Raw genomic sequence first — 19,586 nt, 5'->3', positions numbered from 1 at the left:
TCAGTCAAACACATGGCTGCAGCTCAGTGCGTTTACGTATCTACATGTGGTGAAGATGAGTTGTTGAACACTGAACAGAATGGGTGAGAAAGGGGATTCAAGTGACCTGGAACATGGTATGGTTGTTGTTACCAGATGGGGTGCTCTGAGTCTTTCAGCATCTGATGATGTGCTTGGATTTTCACACACAAGCATCTCAGGTTTAGAGCAAATGGTCAGAAAAGTAATTAAATATCCAGTGGGCGGCAGTTTTGTGGATATGTACTGTATGCAGGATAATGTGTCACCCAGCTCAGATCATCTCCAACTGGTTTCCTTGAGTTGACGAGTCCATTGTACTCCAGTGACCTTAACAGTCACCTGGTCTTTAGGGTTAGGGTTAGAACACTTTTGTGACGTGGTTGAATTCTGCATATGGAGCTGAAAATTCTGATTTGAATGTAGATATTGAGCCCTGTAAAGTTGTAAGTTGGTGTGATATAAATAAAAAGGGCATGAAAGTAAAATTTTAAAATGTTGAATTTTATTTACAGCTGAGAGACTTGAATGAGACTTGAAGCATCTGCAGTTGAATGTTGGCTCTGTGCAGCAGGATAAACCAGCAGCCTCAGCCTGCTGCTGTTTGAACGCCACTTCCTTACTTCAGTCACGTGACAGCCCAGCCAATATGGCGGATAGAAGCTGACGCCTGTCATCTCCTCGCGACTGTGTTAGACACACGGCCCAACCACTCCGTCACTCTAAGGAAACTGCGTAAGAGTGGTTGGTGGATAGGCTGAGCTGTAGTTCCCTAACGTAAACACTACGCACGATATTTTGGTACCGAGCGGAGAGGAGATGCACACGGCACTTGAGTGAGGTAAAGCGTTTGTTTTCATTCACTCCCCCAACATGGACTCTGGTAGCTGGGATCACAGAGCTCAGCTCAGAGACACTCAGAAAGAACTGAGGCCCATAAATGACTCTCTGTTCTGTGCGGACACAGGGCTAGTTTCCTGACGGTCCTCTGCTAGCTAGCGTTAGCTGGTTGGGCAGTTGGAGAAGGTTAGCGTTAGCATGAGATTTACTGCTGTTACTGGTTGAAAGGCAGCTGAGTGGCTACTGTGAAAGAGGAGGTCCAGAGTTACTGTCAGCCAGCGTTAATGTTACTCTCCGTCAGCTGTAATATATTGGTTTATCTGCTGAGATCTGTGGAAGTTAGTTTGAAGCGAAAGAAATGTCGTCGAGTATGCGCACCACGTGTCGCTCCTCTGTTGGCTGAGCTGCTTCCCAGGGTTCATTGATGAATATCCGAAGTAGCTTTACATCGTGTTTGTTGTGATCTGTCTCTCCCGTTTCACCAGGAAACGCTTCACTCCGGGAAAGCCATCCTAACTGGTTTGTGTTCATTGTTAGGATGGCGCTCACACCCCCTTCTGATTTATATTCCGTCATATTGTAGTGAATAGGCAGCGTTAAGGGCTTAGTTCAGATCAGATGACCTGGTTTTAAAGTTCATGTAACGTCTGTACCGACATATACTTAATAAAACCAAAATGTAAACGAGCATAAAGACTTTAATATTAATATGACAAAAACAGTAAATAAGAGGAAGGAAATGCTGATTAAAATCACTCCCATTAAACCCGCCGTGTAGCTGATATGTCGTAAACTATATTTACAGGCATGTAATTAATTTGTCAGTGTTCATTTATAACAATAATAGTTTTGGGTCTTTTTAATTAACTCCTCTCATATGTATCATTATTATACAGCCCACATATTCTACAATTATCTATAACTACAAATACCTACAAATAATATAAAAAAAAAAACACTCAACCATTTATATATAATGTATTTAGATAGTGCTGTGAGACGTTTGCTCCCCCTGACACATGCCCTCTTTTGCTTTTTTGAAATTTTTTATTGAGAGAAGAGAGTTGTCAATGACATCTTGACACTGTGTAAAAAATTGAACCCCCCTGCAAATCCTGACTTAACTAGGATTTCAGTAAAGGTCAGAGTTCATGATTCAGCAGTAAGAAAGATACTGGGCTACAACGACAGCCTGGGAGAGTTCCAAGGACAAAACCACTGCTGAGCACAATGACGCACATCATGTGCTGAAAACTTCCTAATGATCCCCAAGACTTCAATTCAATTCAGTTTATTTATATAGCACCAATTCACAACACATGTCGCCTCAACGCACTTCACAAAAGTCAGATTCCGACATTCCAATTAATCCTAATCATTGAACAGTGCAGTTAGATTCAGTTATTTATTCAAATTGGATAAAAAGTTTTTCTGTCTAAGGAAACCCAGCAGATTGCATCCAGTCAGTGACTTGCAGCATTCCCTCCTCCTGGATGAGCATGTAGAGACAGTGGACAGTCACTGGCGTTGACTTTGCAGCAATCCCTCATACTGAGCATGCATGTAGTGACAGTGGAGAGGAAAAACTCCCTTTTAACAGGAAGAAACCTCCAGCAGAACCAGAACCAGGCTCAGTGTGAGCGGCCATCTGCCACGACTGACTGGGGTTAGAGAAAACAGAGCAGAGACACAAAGAGAACAAAGAAGAACTGATCCAGGAGTACTTTCTATGGGAAGGAAAAGTAAATGTTAATGGATGTACCTCCTTTAGTCGTTTCACCTACAAAGAAAGAACAGATAAACTCTGAGCCAGTTTTCAAGGTTAGAGTCTGAAAGAGAGCACATATAATTAGTCACAGTAGAAGCTCAGTCAATCGCCATGTCTAGGAGAGAGAAAGGGTTAAACATTATGTCCTCCAGCAGCCTAAGCCTATTGCAGCATAACTACACCAATAGTTTCAGTTCAGATTATTTAGTTAAACGGCGCTTATTTGCAACAATGTCGTCTCAAGGCACCTCGCAAAGGGTCCGGAACGGTGCAGAGCCGCCGGGGAGGCCAGACCAAACCATCGAGTGCCAGAGTCCGGCCACCCCAGAATGGGCCACGTGTAGGGGCACTAAGTAAAATAATAAACTGATAAAGTTTGTCCATCTAGAGCCCACTGATGGCCATTGTTATACTAAAAACCACAAGGATTGGGATACCTCTCTCTGTCAGACTGATTATAACCATTGGAAAAGAGAAGGGGTCACACAGGTAGCAGAAATGGAGGGTGTGTTTGCACCTCAACCATAACTGAGCCGGTTTAGGCTAAACCTGACTCCCCCTTACTCCAACCAACAGGGAGGGAAGAAGACGGAGGTAAAAAATAAGGAAGATAGCTCAGGATAAACTAAGCCACTCTAACTGTAAGCTTTATCAAAAAGGAAAGTTTTAAGCCTAGCCTTAAAAGTAGACAGGGTGTCTGCCTCACGGACTAAAACTGGGAGCTGGTTCCACAGGAGAGAAGCCTGATAACTAAAGGATCTGCCTCCCATTCTACTTCTAGAGACTCTAGGAACCACCAGTAAACCTGCAGACTGAGAACAAAGTGTTATGTTAGGAACATATGGACCAATCAGATCTCTGATGTATGATGGAGCTAGATCATTAAGGGCTTTATATGTGAGGAGGAGAATTTTAAATTATATTCTGGATTTAACAGGGAGCCAATGAAGGGAAGCTAAAATAGGAGAAATATGATCTCTCTTTTTAATTTTCATCAGAACTCTTGCTGCAGCATTTTGAATCAGCTGAAGGCTTTTAACTGCATTTTGTGGACATCCTGATAGTAACGAATTACAATAGTCCAGCCTTGAAGTAACAAATGCATGGACTAGTTTTTCAGCGTCACTCCTAGATAGGATATTTCTAATTTTGGCAATGTTCCGGAGATGAAAGAAGGAAATCCTAGAAACCTGTTTAATAAGGGATTTAAATGACATGTCCTGGTCAAAAATAACACCAAGGTTTTTTACTTTATTATCAGAGGTCAATTTAATGCCATCCAGGTTAAGTGATCAACTAAGCAGTTTCTTTTTTAAAGACTCCGGTCCAAAGACAACAACTTCTGTCTTGTCTGAATTTAGAAGCAGAAAATTAAAAGTCATCCAAGTTTTTATGTCTTCAAGACATGCTTGTAGTCTATCTAACTGGTTGGGCTCATCAGGATTTATGGATAAGTAAAGCTGAGTATCATCAGCGTAACAGTGAAAATGTATCCTATGCTGCCTGATAATTTGACCTAGGGAAATCCTAAAAACTTGTTTAAAATGGGAAAATATTCCGTGGGCTGACAAAACAAAAGTGGAACTTTTGTGAAGGTGTGGTTTATGTTACATCGGTTGAGCTAAAACGCATTTTAGAAGAAGGAAAGTAAATTTATATAGCACATTTCAACAGCAAGATGATTCAAAGTGCTTCACATGATCATATGGTGTCCCATTTGTCTGATGCTGCTTCTCATTTTTTCTGATGATTAAAAAAAGGCATTCAGACCTTATTCACCAAACTAGTTAGGGAAAATAGCTCCTTCTCTGGGGTTTGAGAAGGAAACACTCAAACACATCATAGATGCAAAGTCCAGCTGCCATTAATGATGTTCAGTGGTTCTGAGCAAAGACAGAACTTTGCAGCACAGAATAGTTCACAGATCGTCGATATAAGTAAAAAACAGTCGTATAAAATCAGGTTGTGATTTTTCTGCATCCAGCCTTTTTTTTATCCAGGATGAAAAGTAGACTAAAACTAAGGAAAAAAGCAAGAATTGTGGCAGAAAATGATTGACATTTTCTTTATTGAATAAAAGTGGTATAGAAATATCTTAGGGAGATGAAATCCTGTCAGAGCCCATTTTAGTTGGTTAGAAAGGCGGGACAAATTGGAAAAATAGCCAATGAGATTTACTCGTTTGTTGGGTTTAAGATCCTTCTTCATTCAGCTTGTTTGCAAAATTTCACCTGAAACATTTAGCAGCAACATGATATTTTCATGCATTTACTGCTGAGGTCAAACAGGCCTGACCTCAATGTTGCATTTGTACATTTTTTGAATATCTTATAAAGTTGGTGTTTGAAGAATTAGTTGATGCTATGCTGAAGTTTCACATTGTTGGACTCAATTCGTGATTTTCAGTTTAATAAAGACTGTTGGGGATATTTTTTACAAAAGTTACTTCAAAACCATAAAAACAAATGTGTAATTTTGGAGCTAAATAAAACTTGGATCACATTTCACCCTAAGAAAAACATTTAACCTAGGACTGATTTTCCTTAAAGTTGTAAGATGTCCTGAAGTGCATTGCTCCAAGACATATTTTCATGGAATACATCTAGACAAAAACTTGAATGATCTTAGATGAGTTAATGAAGCTCGTTTTCCATCTCGTTTGGTCGGCTCAACCATAAGACCTGAGGGTTAATAGCTGCACGACATGCTGACTCAGCATGGTGAATTAGGCCAGAAGTAAAGGAAACACCAGAGAAACAACAGGTGGAGTAGTTGCTCTGCTGGTTTTTAGAGAGTGACCAAGATCTCATTCAGTTTCTTATTCCTTACTTTTATTACTGGAACAGATTTTTAAAACAGTATTTATTACCTCTGAATGTAGCTAATAAGTTTCTTTCTGTTCATCAGTTCAGTCTGATTTTTCCCAGTTTGAGTCAAAGTTGTTGTTTTAATAACTGGTTTGCTCTTAACTGGAAAAGTTCAACTAAAATCTTCTAATCAAAGCTGTGCAAGAAGTGGTGCAATTCAATTCAAAAAAAATTATTTATCCCCCCGGGGGGGCAATTAAAAGAGGCACGTATAGCATACATTAAGGAAATACAAATAAAAACACCTAAATAGAAAAAAGTGCAATATACATTAGCAAGGTGCAAATGGGCAATGAGGTAGTAAGTCCTTTGATGATGTGTCCGTGTATACGAGGGGTGGGCATGGAGGGGGTGAATGTATATGTTCTGCACATACATTCCTCCTGCAGCTGCATCAGCTGGAGGAACAGCATCTCCATCACCTCCAGCCTTTCTCTCACCTTCACATCTCAGAAAAATTGCTGCTGTCCCCAACACACTTAGCCCGATCTGCGCTCGACCCAGAAGTGGTTCTTTCCTATTCAGTCAGTGGTTCTGGGTTCTGGCATTAGTTACACCAACCCTTTTTTTTTTTTTGTTTCAGAAAAAAAAAACCATGAAGCAAAGCTTGCGTCCATGAAGTTTCCCAGTTGTTATATCTGTGTTTTAAGGATGATAGACAGTCTTGTGGATTGAGATCTGGTTCTGCTCAGGAAACGATCTGCAGCCTTGGATCTACATGACTAATAGTGTATTTGCTGCAGTGTGTTTCTCAGTCGGAACAACTTCCCATCTGTAAGTTTGACTCTGTCCACATGAAGACATTTTGCTTAGAGGTATGAATTTTAAAGGAGTGTGTGCAGCTGGAAAATCCCCGAGCATGCCGAGCAACAGCTGCACACACGTGAACAGCTGCGGGGAACACATCCTGAGGTTTTACTCTGCACAGAGATGTGTAGAAATAAATAATGAATCACAAACGAGAAAGATTTGTTTCGTGAGTTTGAATTTCTTCTGCGCTCTCGTTAACAGAACCGTCCCGATGTCCTTTTCCCTCCACCAGAACTCCCATTAGGAACTGAAGATGTATAACTTCAGATCCAGTAATTTCAACTGATTATTGCTGTACCCAGTGTCAGGGTCATGAATAATTCAGATCATGCTTTGTGGAGCTGAGTTTCTTCTGAACTTCCAGGAGATGAACTTTGTTAGTAGATGTAAAATGAATGAGTTCTTACTCAGGTCCTGCTCAGACCCGACAAGGGTTCTTGTTTCAAACCAAACCAGGCTTTTTACACAGTACAAGCCTCTGAACAACGAACCTACATCAGTGCATGCTTACAGCTCCTCTTACATGAGTAAAGTCTGTTCGTTGTTCCGAAATGTCACCAAGCTTTAAATAATAGATCAGTTATTTTTCAGAAGGAATGGATTCATATTTAAAAATGAAACATCTTGTGTGAATGAGATCCTGGCAGAAGGCACTGACGAGCAGAATGCTGTTTTATTTAACAGTTTATAGTCAGATATCTAGAAGTGCATATTTTTAGTATGAGAGGAAAGCTGCTTTATCTCATTACATCATAGATTTGCCTGTTTGTAGTTTTATTCTGCGGTTTAACTGAAGGAATTTGGTAATAATTGCCCCCTTTTTATGTTGTCTGCAAATAATGGCTTACATTTGTTACATATTAATATTTCTAAGGAGGATAATGATGAACAGCTAACAGTGCATGCAAGAGAGAATTTAAGTACACCCTTTCATCAAACTTTTTGACAGGTGGGTGGGACTTCCGGTGAGGGCGGGATTTCCGGTGGGCAGGAGGTCACGTGGTCAAGCAGGTGGTGTGTCCAAGGGGGGCGTAACAGTGGATGTTGATTGGTTGTTGTCATTAGGGGCGATACCTTAAATGAGTCAATTAAAACACAGGGGTGTGTTTGTTATAAATAGAACAAGACAAATATGGTATTATCGGAAACTGTTTGGCATCAGCACCAATTAAAAATAGAGGGGGTGTGTTTGTAAGCATCGTTAAACCTTGAATAACCCAATGAAAACAATAGGGCATGCCTTAGTGTTTACTTTAAATACAGAGATAAAACTCTGCACTTTACATGCAGCATTCGTTGGAAAAAAAAGAACACCCGTTCAACAATGGCTAGAGTTAAGAGAGTTTATCGTCAAGCGGAGGAGAAACGCAACGCGTGCCAAGATGATGATGATGAACAAGCAACTGCATCATATACTTCCTCAACGGAGATACCTATCGGAATTCCCGTCGTGACATACTCTACCGATGATGAGGATCCAACATCAACTTCAACAACCATGGTTGAAAATCAGACCTCGGTTCGGCCAAGAGGTATGTCAGTTCTGTGCGAAACCCCAGTGACCGTCTACCAGTATTCATCCCGTGAATTGAATGCTCCTAAGAAATCAACATACTACATCTGCAGGGTACAAAGACCCCCGTTCAAGACTCTGCAGGAAGAATGGTCTTTGGAGCCATATGGCCTGGTTGGCAGCTGGGGTTATATTTTCATGTATGAAATAGGAGAGCTTTGCCTGTATCAATTGGATCAAGATGAGGTATTTAATGGATCACTGGCTCTGTGTACACTCACCCACAGCGACTGGGCTGTGTTAAAGCTTGCAATCCCGCACCTTAATGATAGCCCTGAAACAGTCTCAAGGCAGGAGAGGGAGGAAGAAGAAGAAAATGAACTGTCTCCTCGACCTGTAAAACGGGCGAGAATGTTTCATATACCATCCGATGTTGAAATAGCTGAGAGAGAACCTCTCTTTAGCGCAGTGTGGGGGTCAAAAACCACAGCAAATGGCCGCTGGTCTTTTCGGGCAAGCAGACGCAGGAACAACCGGACGAGTCCCTCAGATCTGTTTGTGTTGGAGGCTTTCAATCAAGACTGCGGCGTATTCAAGACAATGCTGGCTCTGCCGTTTGAAGCTTGGGCAGAGAAGATGAGTGAAATTGGACATCGTCTTTCCGACCTTTTCCAAAAGTCACGAAGTTGGATCGATGTCATGTCAGTGAAAAAAACGCTGACGTTTCCTGTTTTACGTTTAGAACGAACCCTCTTCTGAGGACCCGCCCCTTCCTATGATATATATACGGGGGGATAACTGCAAGCTCACAGACACTGAGAATCGTATCATGAGAATGAGTGGACCGACACCATACAGGGATCTCTACAACCACCGAGCAGAGATCCACTTCTCTCCTGAGCACGATGAAAGCTTCAACATTGGACCATATCATCCGCCTTCCCCTGACCTCTTCTCACCATCCACCTCAACATCCTCATTCTCAGAGAACCACTTCAGTCCTGCATCACCTACAGGATACAACATGAAATATCTACCGCTTTCTCCAGACCTCTGCTCACCATCACCGCTATTCATGGCTGAGTCTGTAGACGCGAATGTCCTGCCTGAAGACATGAAGGTGGTCGTGGAGGAGGAGGTAGCCACCGGCTACTCACCCTCTACCGAAGCCCCTACACAAACCCTGGAACCGATGGAGGACCCTCAGCCTTCAGCAGAGGATGAGAGTAACCAGGAGGACGAAATTGACGGTTGGTTCTCAACCACCCTCATCAATACGGTGAAAACAGCGATACTTCATTTATTCAACATAACCTCTTTGAACTATCTCAGAGAAACCTGCTATGGATGTATAACGAACCACCCAAGCCAGCGTCAACACCATTGCCTGGAGGTACTGGGGGAGGATTATTACCAAGTCAACTTTCAACGCATCGTACGACGACTCGTAACCCCCAAACTCATTCCTGCTATTCAGAATCTTCTGGTACTTCGAAGCATACAAGCGGATGACTTCAGAGTGAAGACGATTGCCAAGACGGTTTTATATGAACTGAAATCGGTACAAGGCATCCACAGTGCAATAGCGCACGTTTATGATCGCATGGTCGATGAGAAACATCTCAAACAACTTAACTCTGTTTCAGAGTGCTATGGACTGACAAACTGATCTCACATGTTTGATGACTTGTTGTATCATTTTTTTTTTTAGTATTCCAGTACTTTAGTTAATCTGCATTATATGATTTTTCTTCTTTTTTCTTTTTACCATTAAATACAATTAAAGTAGGAACATAGTAACCTTTCCCAAAAAGTGTTGTTTAAAAGCTAGTAGTGTTTGAATTCATCTGCATTTTATCTGATTTTGTTTTCTGGTTGTTTTTTGTTTATATTAAATACAAAAAAAAATAAAAATAAGGATAAATCTACCCTCCTGTGTGTTTTTTCCTCATTATTTAACAAGTAATCGGCAGAGTGAGCATAAGGCAGAGATGGCAGGAAGACGGCTGATGAAGAAAGTATATTATAGCCCTTCAAATCCGGGAAGTTTTGGGGGTGTATATAGGCTGAGGAGGGTTATGCAAGATGAAACGGGAAAGAAGGTTGCGGTTGAAAAAGTTAAAGATTTTTTATCAGGAGAAGATACCTATACTCTACATAAACCTGCAAGAATAAAGTTCCCGAGAAACAGAGTTTTTGTCACCAGACCATTGAGGCAGTTCCAGGCTGATCTCTGTGACATGCAAGCTCTGGCCATGGAAAATGATGGTTATAATTATTTATTAACAGTCATTGACATCTTTTCAAAAAGGGCGTATGTACGAGTTTTGAAGAGGAAAACAGCCGTTGAGGTGGTAAAGGCATTTTAATCAGTTTTTACAGAAAGTCAGATCCCCAAAAAACTTCAGACTGATGCCGGTAAATAATTTTTTAACAAGAAATTTAAAGTTTTAATGGAGAAACACGGTATTGAACATTTTGCCACAGCGAGTGAAGCAAAAGCTTCAGTGGTCGAGAGATTTAACCGCACATTAAAAACAAGGATGTGGAGATATTTTACAGCTAACAATACCCGGCGGTACGTCGATGTACTGCAAAACCTAGCTAGAAGCTACAACCATTCCTACCACTCCAGCATTAAAATGAGCCCTATGGAAGTGACCCCAGAAAATGCCTTTCAAGTGTTTCAGAATCTGTATGATGTCAAGTCCAACAGATATTGCAAGGACTCAGTGACAACGTTTAAACAAGGGGATCTTGTCAGAATATCCAAGGTCCGTGGAGTGTTTGACAAAAAATACGAACAGAGTTTTACGGATGAAGTGTTTACAGTGTATGACCGGATACCCCGATCTCCTCCTGTATACAAACTCAAAGATTTGGATGGAGAACCTATCGAGGGTTCCTTTTACGCTGAGGAACTTCAAAAAGTAAAAATATTTAACGACAAGATGTATCAAGTGGAAAAAATATTAAAACGACGTACGGTCAAGGGAGTCAAACAGGTTTTTGTAAGCTGGAAAAACTGGCCTGAGAAATTCAACAGTTGGATCAAGTTTGATGAACTTCGAAACGTATAAAAAAGGTTTGCACTAAACCTCACAGTTGACACAGCATCATGAACCGTCAGGTAGAGGATGATGGCTTTTACGTTACTCTTCCATCTAATGCTAGCATGGAAGTGTTTAAAAATAATACCAGTTCAAGTTTCCGTGTAAATTTAGCTCAACATATTGATTTAGAAGGCCAATGGATGGTTGCATTAGCCGAGATTTCATACCCTCATACATGGCATAATTTACCGGATTATGATGCCTACTTTGAATGGAGGAAGGTTGGTGATGTGGAGATCAATACGCAAAGGATCAGAAGTGGCTACTATAACAGCGTTATTCAACTCGAGACAGAGATGGAAATGTTTTTCAAAAAATTGAAATCGGGTTTACGCATTAAATTCAGCAAAGTTCAAAAGAGATTTGCATTTCAAGCAAATAGTCCGTATGAAATACGCTTCTTCAGCACTCTAGCTTATATGATGGGCGTGAAACCAGGGGAATGGATTCATGTTTCTGAACCAAAACTGGCTCCTTTTCCGGCGGATATAAAGGCTGGTTTCTATCACCTATACTGTTACAGCGACGTGGTCAGCCCACAAATAGTAGGCGACACTTTTGCATCTTTACTGCGGACCGTCAAAGTACAAGGCACATTCAGTGATATGATTACTCAGACGTTTAACCCCGCCCACTACCTTCCAGTCTCCAGAAGACATATTGAAAATATCAATATAGAAATTAAATCGGACCAAAACGTTCCTGTAAATTTCGTCTATGGAAAGACCGTCATAAGACTACACTTCAGACCGGTGATATCACAACGTAGCCTGAGATAAATTTTATTTGTATAAACTATTCCAGAGATATGTATGTAACCTCTAAGATTGATTGGTTATCATTCATATTACGCTGGTCATTCAACACTGCATCAAGCAGGCAAGAGAGAACATGGCACAGCTAAGTCTGAGACGTGATCCAAATCGCTTTGTAAATTACTATGTAAGTCAATCAGGCGGTAATCTGCCAGGGTTTTATGGGGCCCCGGTCATGTACGGACGTGGAATTGGATCATTATTTTCAAAATTATTCCGCTTCGTATCCCCTCTGGTTAAAAAAGGATTTGCAATTGCAAAACCCCATCTTAAAACGGCTGCATCAAATATCGCTTCGGATGTCATCGGTAGAGCCGTGAGTAAAATGAGTGGTTCTACACACATCGACGGTCAAGAAGGTTCAGGAATTATGGTTTTATCCAAAAGACCCAGAACAAGACCCCCTGGTGATCGTTTAAGGACGGTTAAAAAACAACGACAAACGCGAAAAAGGAGATCAGTCGCAGCTGACAAACGAAGAGAAAGGAAGTCATCCGCAAGTTTTGATATATTTAAATAATGGCTCTTTTACATAACAAATCATCAGAGTGCACGCTGGCAGAGTTGGACTTATTTTCTGCCCCGATGACGCAGCTATTTAGTTTCAGTCTGACTGTTTCAGAACATTGATCTGATATTAGCATTCTGGGAATCCTTCAAAACATCTGCAGGTCCTGAAACGTGTCCAACTCATCATCAGTGTAGATGCCATCTTCATTTTTATCTGTTTATGAACCGTTCTGTTTCAGGATGGAATGATTATACAACACAGACCTGTAAATGTAGGTAGCTGTGTGCAATTTAAATGTATAAAAAGTGTCTCACAAACATGCAAGACCCTTTTCACATTCCAGATATGCAAGGATTTGCGGATCCATTTTCTAGAAAAATCTCAACTACTTTGTTCAATTTCATCAAATTATTGTGTTCAAATTTGACTGTTAAGCAGAAAATATAAAAAGATTTAACAATAAATTAATATTTCTCATGTAAAAACAAAACAGGTTTATGTGGCCTGGGAGTACTTTCAACCTGATGATTTTGACCCAAGTGGCAAAAGTTTAGACACCCCTTTCCTAGAATGTCTTTTAATTTGAGAAGGTCAAGACCTGCAGCTGGTAGTTTGGTTTATTAATACTCAGGACAATGTGAAAAATGCAGAAGGAGGACCACCTTCACATTCTTCAACCTCACCTCAGATCAGGGGTCCGTTTCTCTCGTCTCTGTGGGGATCCAAGAAAATCCAAATTCCTTCTTTTACAGCATGTTGAAATAGTTTTTGTAATCATCCACCCTGGAAACAAACATACTGTTCGGTAGTTTTTTTCCACTCTGTGTCACGTTCACCCAGAACTGCAGATGTTCCTACCTTCATGGCTGGAATCTCCACAGCTGTGAACCTTACCTGGGCAGGCTGATCTCCATTCATCAACTACACACACACAGGAGAAACCTGCTCTAACGTTTTACATGTCATACCAGAGCAAAGAATCACACACTATATCTGTGTTAAAATTACATTTGAGGAACAAATTTAGGCAAAATAGATAATTTTAACATGAAATTTTAGCTGTTTTATTTTGGTGTTTCTAGTTTACAATAATTTTTTAGACTGAAATACTGTTTTTTTCTTTTTTTTCTTTTGGTCAATTAATTAACATAAGCCTTAACATAGGCTTTGTGGTGCATACGTTTACTGATACATGTTGGACCACTTGTTTGCTGAGTATTGGATTATCTGCACGTTGTTGGATGTCACTGTGCCCCTCCAATGGCATCGGCCATTTTGTACCCAGGACAGCCCGCTCCTACATATCCCATCGAGCATTGCGACTGATATGACTGGGCGTCCCCAGTCTGACGTCACAGGATGCTATATAGGAGGCGCTCATGTTTGAAAAGTCGCCTTCTGCTGGAAACCAGATCTGGTGATTGAAGAGCGTCACTTTAAGAGAAGAACTCTGTGAAGAGTTTCATTCATTCTCTCTCGTTGGACAACGAACTATTCATAACTGAAGTCTCTGGACTAAGAAGGCCAGAGGTTTCACTTTTGCCGATTGAAGACGTGAGTTAACACGTAACTGGAGACACGGAGCTTCGGAGAGACGAACCGCTACCGTGTTTCATTTTCAAGTCGACTTTGATGGTCAGATCATATTTTTCCTTTTTGTCAAGAAGACCGAAGGACAAAGACTGACCGTTCCCCTGAAGTTAATTGTGGACGCACAATTACCTCAACCCCACTTTTCCTCGCTCGAATTCCCTCGCTCAGGAAGAAGACGACACAAGTAAAACCCATTTCTTTTTTTTATTTCTTTATTAGAAGGCCTGGGCAGGGTCAGAGGTTGTAGAAGCGATCAGAATCGCTGGTTAGGATCTCATGTGTTCTGAATAATATGTGCATGTAACCTTGCTTGTTGAAACTTTGATGTGTTATGTAATATCGGGATCCGCCGTGTTCCTAGAGCTGTTTGTGTTTATTATCTGAACGCGGGTGCGTTGCAAAACTGGACTGTTAAAACGACCTCATGGTAAAATTCTCCATTTTACCTTTGTCTTCAATCTCACTGTGCTAGCTTGCCGCCAAAAGTTATCAATCCTTTGTGGTCAGGAGTAAAGGGGGAAGTTTTATGATCAGAAGATCATAAAAGACACTCTAAGCTGCACTCCAACCCCCCACCAGTCATCACCAGTCATATCCTCTCCCTTCATCTGTTGTGCCATAAACTGCTGGTTGACTCAATACATACCCACTACCGTTTGTTGATTTTGCTTATTTAGATGTGTTACCCCTGTGTTTGTAGAATTTTGCATGTTGAATAGGTGGAAATTAATAAATATTCACATAGATAAAGAGAGAGCGTTTGGTGTTTCATTGTGTGCAAAAAGTGATGTGTCAGTCAAAATAAGGTTCAAGTTCCACACGTTTCGGCAGAAACGGTCGATTAAACAGTGACATCTCCGGCAATAGTTATTAACTATTACGGAGTATTCAACGGTTGTAATTGTCAGAGGCGTTGAGCCACAATTACACCACCAGAAATATCTCTGGTCTCGATTTGTAAATGAGGATTTATGGTTAAGAAATTGATTTTGTCAGATTATGATTTGTAATTATAATTATTGATCAAGATTATTCAATCAATAATCATACTCCCAACATATGGCGTCCCTGGGTGGGCTTTAAAAAGACAGACATCAAATCACTGTTGCACAGAATGAACAGTTGTGATCTCCGTTAACTAGACGTTGATTGGGAGACTTGAGTTTCGCACAGAACGTTTGTGAATTAGGGGATTTCGATTAGGTTGTGCTCTGTTCTACTGCAAAGGATAACATTAGCTTTCAGAGGTGTTTGTTGTGGATGCAAGGTGAAAGTTGGTTTAACTTGTGGAAAAGTTAAAGTTAATTTCCAGTCGCCAGCCTGCTGCTGCAGCTGTAAAAACCAGCGCTGATAAGCAGCAGACCTGCCCCCAGTGTCCACTGAGCGTAATTACAGTTGTGACCAACATTCTCCCAGTCAGAGAACAACACCTACATCTGGTGGCCATTTAATAGATTACAGATTGCAGCTGGATTTCCCAAACCGCAGACCTGCACTCAGTACCATCTGGTGGTCACTAGTGCGAATTGCATTTCCTACGTTTATTTTTTATTTTTTTATTAAATCACTCAATTCATTAACACAGGCAGATTATTCCATCACCTATGATCAAAAGGGCATAACTTAAAGTTGAAAGTTGAAGTTACAGATCATTCATTACCACTTTTGAAAAAGTTTAAGCATTTTTGCTGGGTTTTTAGTGTGTGAAGCATGTTTTGACCTGACTCATAAAACTAACTTAGTTGTTTAACAGGAAGGTAGGTGATTCATATTAGAGAACACTAACATTTATTTGAAGCTAAGAACAGCATTGAATGTTTAGTTTAGTTTTCCCATTTTTAAAATTTATTTTGAACTTGGTTTCTGGGTTATTTCAAAAAAATTATTTCCCTTTTTCCCTTTTTTTTTTTTTTTTGCATGTTTGCTTGATTAACCCCATTAAAGCATAGACTTGGGTAAGCCACAGTTTGAACGGTCAAACCTGTGTGCCCATTTTAAGCAAACCCATACACCTGGAAGAGACAGGTATGAATCAGACAGCTAGCTGAATAGCTTAGCCTGTTGTGTGCAGCTAATTAAGTTTAGCAATCCCTAATCACTGAACAGCTTAGCCTGTTGTGTGCAGCTAATTAAGTTTAGCAATCCCTAATCACTGAACAGCTTAGCCTGTTGTGTGCAGCTAATTAAATTTAGCAATCGTTAATCACTGAATAGCTTAGCCTGTTGAATTGCTGCTAATTTCTTTAGTGGTGGTTCATAAATAAACAGTTTGTGTGTTTGCATTGTGCATTTTGGGCCAAAGATGGAGGGAACATCCCAGACTGCAGCTGGAGATGTGTGTATGGTGGAGGACCCCATAGGAATGCAGGCACAAGAGGTGATTGGGTCATTGATTCTGTTGTCCCCCGAGGAGCGTAAAGGCCTCAATGATTATGGCATTGAGCAATGTGAAGCCAGGATTCAGGAGTTGCTCCAAGTCATTAAAAACCCACCGAAGGACAGACGGGTCTCAGATGTGTTAGGACAGCTCACTCTGTTGTATCAGCGAAGGTTAATGTTGGAAGTTGACCAGCGCGTTAAACTGCAGTTCGAGCTGAATGATACGTTACAGACGGTGGATGTCCTTCGAGGGGAAATAACAGAAGTGGGAAATAGATTGGAAGCAATAGAGGGTAGCCATGCCACCCCGCCACCCCTGGAAGAATGGGGGGACGAACCGAAACCCACCTCACAGGTGGAAAACCTTTGGAGGTGAGCCACACCTGCGAAACCCTGAGAGAACCTGCAGGTCAGATCTGGAGGATGTAGAAGCTGCTCTCCAGAGATTACCTTTCCAGGCTCATGGGGTTCCCCAGACATCCACCAAGGTAAGAACAGGTGTAAGTAGTCAGAATAGGTTCAGTGGTGCGGTGCCCCGCCCCACTGCAATCAGCAGCCATGAACGGTACCTAGCTGGGGACCCAGCAGGTGTAAATAGTTCACGGTTCAGATGCGAGCAGCCGTCAAACGTGACTCGCAGTACGGTCCTCTACGATCCCTCACCTCCGCCACGGCGACAGGAGTGCCGCCCCTGGGATTCAGGTAGCTCCTACCGCCCTCAACCGCTGCCCAGGACCCGAGTCCGGGAAGCACAGGGCCCACAGTTATACCGGGAGCAGCCTCCACTGCCTCCTCCGAGGATGAGGCGTGATGCACCGATACCCTCTGAGTGCAACCGGAGTGAACTCTCCGGTGATGACTCAGATGGGCCGGGACCAATCCCTGAAAGTGGATTGCGCACCCGCCAGCTTGAGTCCCTTGCTAAAGACATAGAGCGTTTCGACCCTAATAAGGCAGAATCAAACATTGATGATTACCTTAGGGAAGTGGAACGCTGTCTTCTAGATTTGTACTGCCCATCAGCACGGGAGAAACTGAAGCTCATCTGGAAGACAACGTCCAGGAGCGTCCATGTTTTCATGGAGAGCCTGACACCCGCAGTCCGAGACCGTTATTCAACCCTTTGCGAAGCTTTAAGGGAGGAATATTCTGTGTACACGGACCGGGCCTCAGCCACACTTGGTGCTTTCGCGATCCAGCAAAAGAAAAGCGAAGCACCCAGGGAGTATTACCAGCGCTTGAGAGCCGTTTACTTCCAAGGACGCAATGCGCCAGGCATTGAGGAGGAACATGCTTTTAAATCCCTGTTCCTCCACAACCTTCATGAAAGTGTGCGATACGAAGTTACTATGTATTGCAGGACCAAGGCCATGAGCATGCAAGAGATCCGCAAATATGCTCAGATGGCGTGGGAAACACGTGCTCGCCCGACCAAGGGATCGGAGAGCGAGGCTAGGGTTTTACAGGTCCAGACTGAAAGAACCAGCCATGCATTAGAAGGTCAGGAAAGGCCTTCAACCAGAACCTATGCGAAGAACAGGTTCAGGGAACAACATAGGTTTGGTCAGCTGGACTGGGGGGGTGGTACTGAATACCAACCACAGTCAAAGTTGCCGGACCACTTCCGGTCGAACAGACGACCTGACCATCACGTGAAGCCTAAAGGTAAACCTGATGGAAGAGGGTGGAACCCACACGCAGAAGGGATTATGGGGAAAGAGATGGAGGAGGCCTTGCGTAAGATGGTGACGGAAGCGGTGCGTCAGGCCACCATGCCCCCACAACCCTTGAAACAGGAAGCTGACCTAGTTAAACCACACCCAAACTTCCCGTCAGCATGACTAGGCGTGGACCCAGTCTCCACAGCCATCAGAGTCTACCTGATCGGATGGGGAGACAAACCTGGGAAACTCCAAGAACCCCTTGGGACTTCTCCAGGAGAAACACCACAAGTCATTGCTCCAAGGTTCTTAGGTAAACTGAACCATAATGAACATATAGGTTACCTACACTATCTCACTAGTATAGGAGGACAGGTCAAACTGAGGTTCCATTTTAAAACAGGATCAGAGATCAGCCTGTGGTTCTCGGTCTCGTTTGAGGAGGCGAGTAGAGCCATGCTCTCCCTCAGTAAACCACTTCAGGCTGAATTTCGTGATGTAAGTATCACCAGCTGCACCCAAAACCGATCATGCATCACTAATTGGGTGGAGCTGGACATTACACTCGAAGACACGGCTCTGGTGCACCCCATCTATAGGTGCACATTAAACAAAGACCTTTGTCTTGGTGGCCAGGACCTGCTGGACAGGCTGGCCCCACTCATTGACGGCCACCAGGACCAACTCTGGGTCCAGGCGGAGGTGCAAAACCCACGGGGTGCACGCAGCGAACGATTCGTTGTGCCCAGTCAGGTCACCAGCTTAGAGGAGCCCGGAGGACCTCTCAGGCCCTCATCAGAGCCGGTCGTGCACCTCCGAGACACAGCTGCACCCAGCCATCCAGGAAACTCCTGCCAGAGGCGGTCATGCATTGCTTGGCTCTTTAAAGAACCCAGGTGTGGACACTTACAACCCCAAAGTGGTGGAAGGTGTATACCTGGAAACCATGTTCATACCAGAAGTGCTACTAGCATTCTGGCTGGGACATCCATCAACCATTAGAGAGCTGTATGACCGTTTGTGCCAAAAAGACCCCTTTGTAACTGAGGCACAACACAGCCACACACTCCTTTTAGTAGACGGGCTCCGCCCTCTCCTCAAGACAGCCAGTGTGCAGATTGGCATCAAACAGCTCTCCCATGCTGTGGACATTGTTCCAACAGACCAAGGGGGGGTCACGTTATCCGACGCCCATTACTCTCCTGTAGGGTGCCATAGGAGCTACAAAGCCACACTCCACACCCTCCAGCAGATGGCGCACTGGCCTCCAAGGTCTCACGACACCCAGGTCTACATCAAAGGATGTTTAACCTGCCGCCAGTTTCAGCCATCCCAGCCAACCAGTAAACCTCTGCTTCAGCGAAGGGGGGTTACATTACCTTGGTTCCACCTTCAGACCAACTGGGTCGAACCAGCTCCAAAATTAACAGGAGGTAACAAATTCCTCCTAACTACAACATGCAGCTTCATCAAGTGGGTTGGATGCTTGTCAGAAAAGGTTGACACCATCATCCCAGCTGCTGCTCTTTGGCTGAACCTGATGAAGTCCTACATCGAACTCTCCTCCCCAAGAACAGAGCTTGTCTCAATGTCCGGGAAAGGAGAGGCCAGTGCGTAGGACTAGTTAAATAGGTGCATGTTTCATTAACTCACACTAACATGCACTAATCACTAACAACTTTCTTCAACAGAAACCGT

At 42.7% G+C, this 19,586-nt stretch overlaps 1 protein-coding gene across 1 annotated transcript in view; it reads left to right on the top strand.

The window, feature by feature from the left end:
- The first annotated feature begins 563 nt into the window (after positions 1-563).
- slc39a10 (solute carrier family 39 member 10) overlaps positions 564-19,586 on the top strand; it is a 49,843-nt gene continuing 30,820 nt past the window's right edge. Inside the window, exon 1 of the mRNA XM_047370130.1 lies at positions 564-859. The gene's annotated coding sequence lies outside the window, so the exon portion shown is untranslated. The remainder of the gene's footprint in view (positions 860-19,586) is intronic.

Source organism: Girardinichthys multiradiatus, chromosome 7, assembly GCF_021462225.1.
Source record: "Girardinichthys multiradiatus isolate DD_20200921_A chromosome 7, DD_fGirMul_XY1, whole genome shotgun sequence".
Taxonomy (NCBI): domain Eukaryota; kingdom Metazoa; phylum Chordata; class Actinopteri; order Cyprinodontiformes; family Goodeidae; genus Girardinichthys; species Girardinichthys multiradiatus.
The sequence above is the reverse complement of the archived record's forward strand: the minus strand, read 5'-3'. Positions and strand labels throughout refer to the sequence as shown.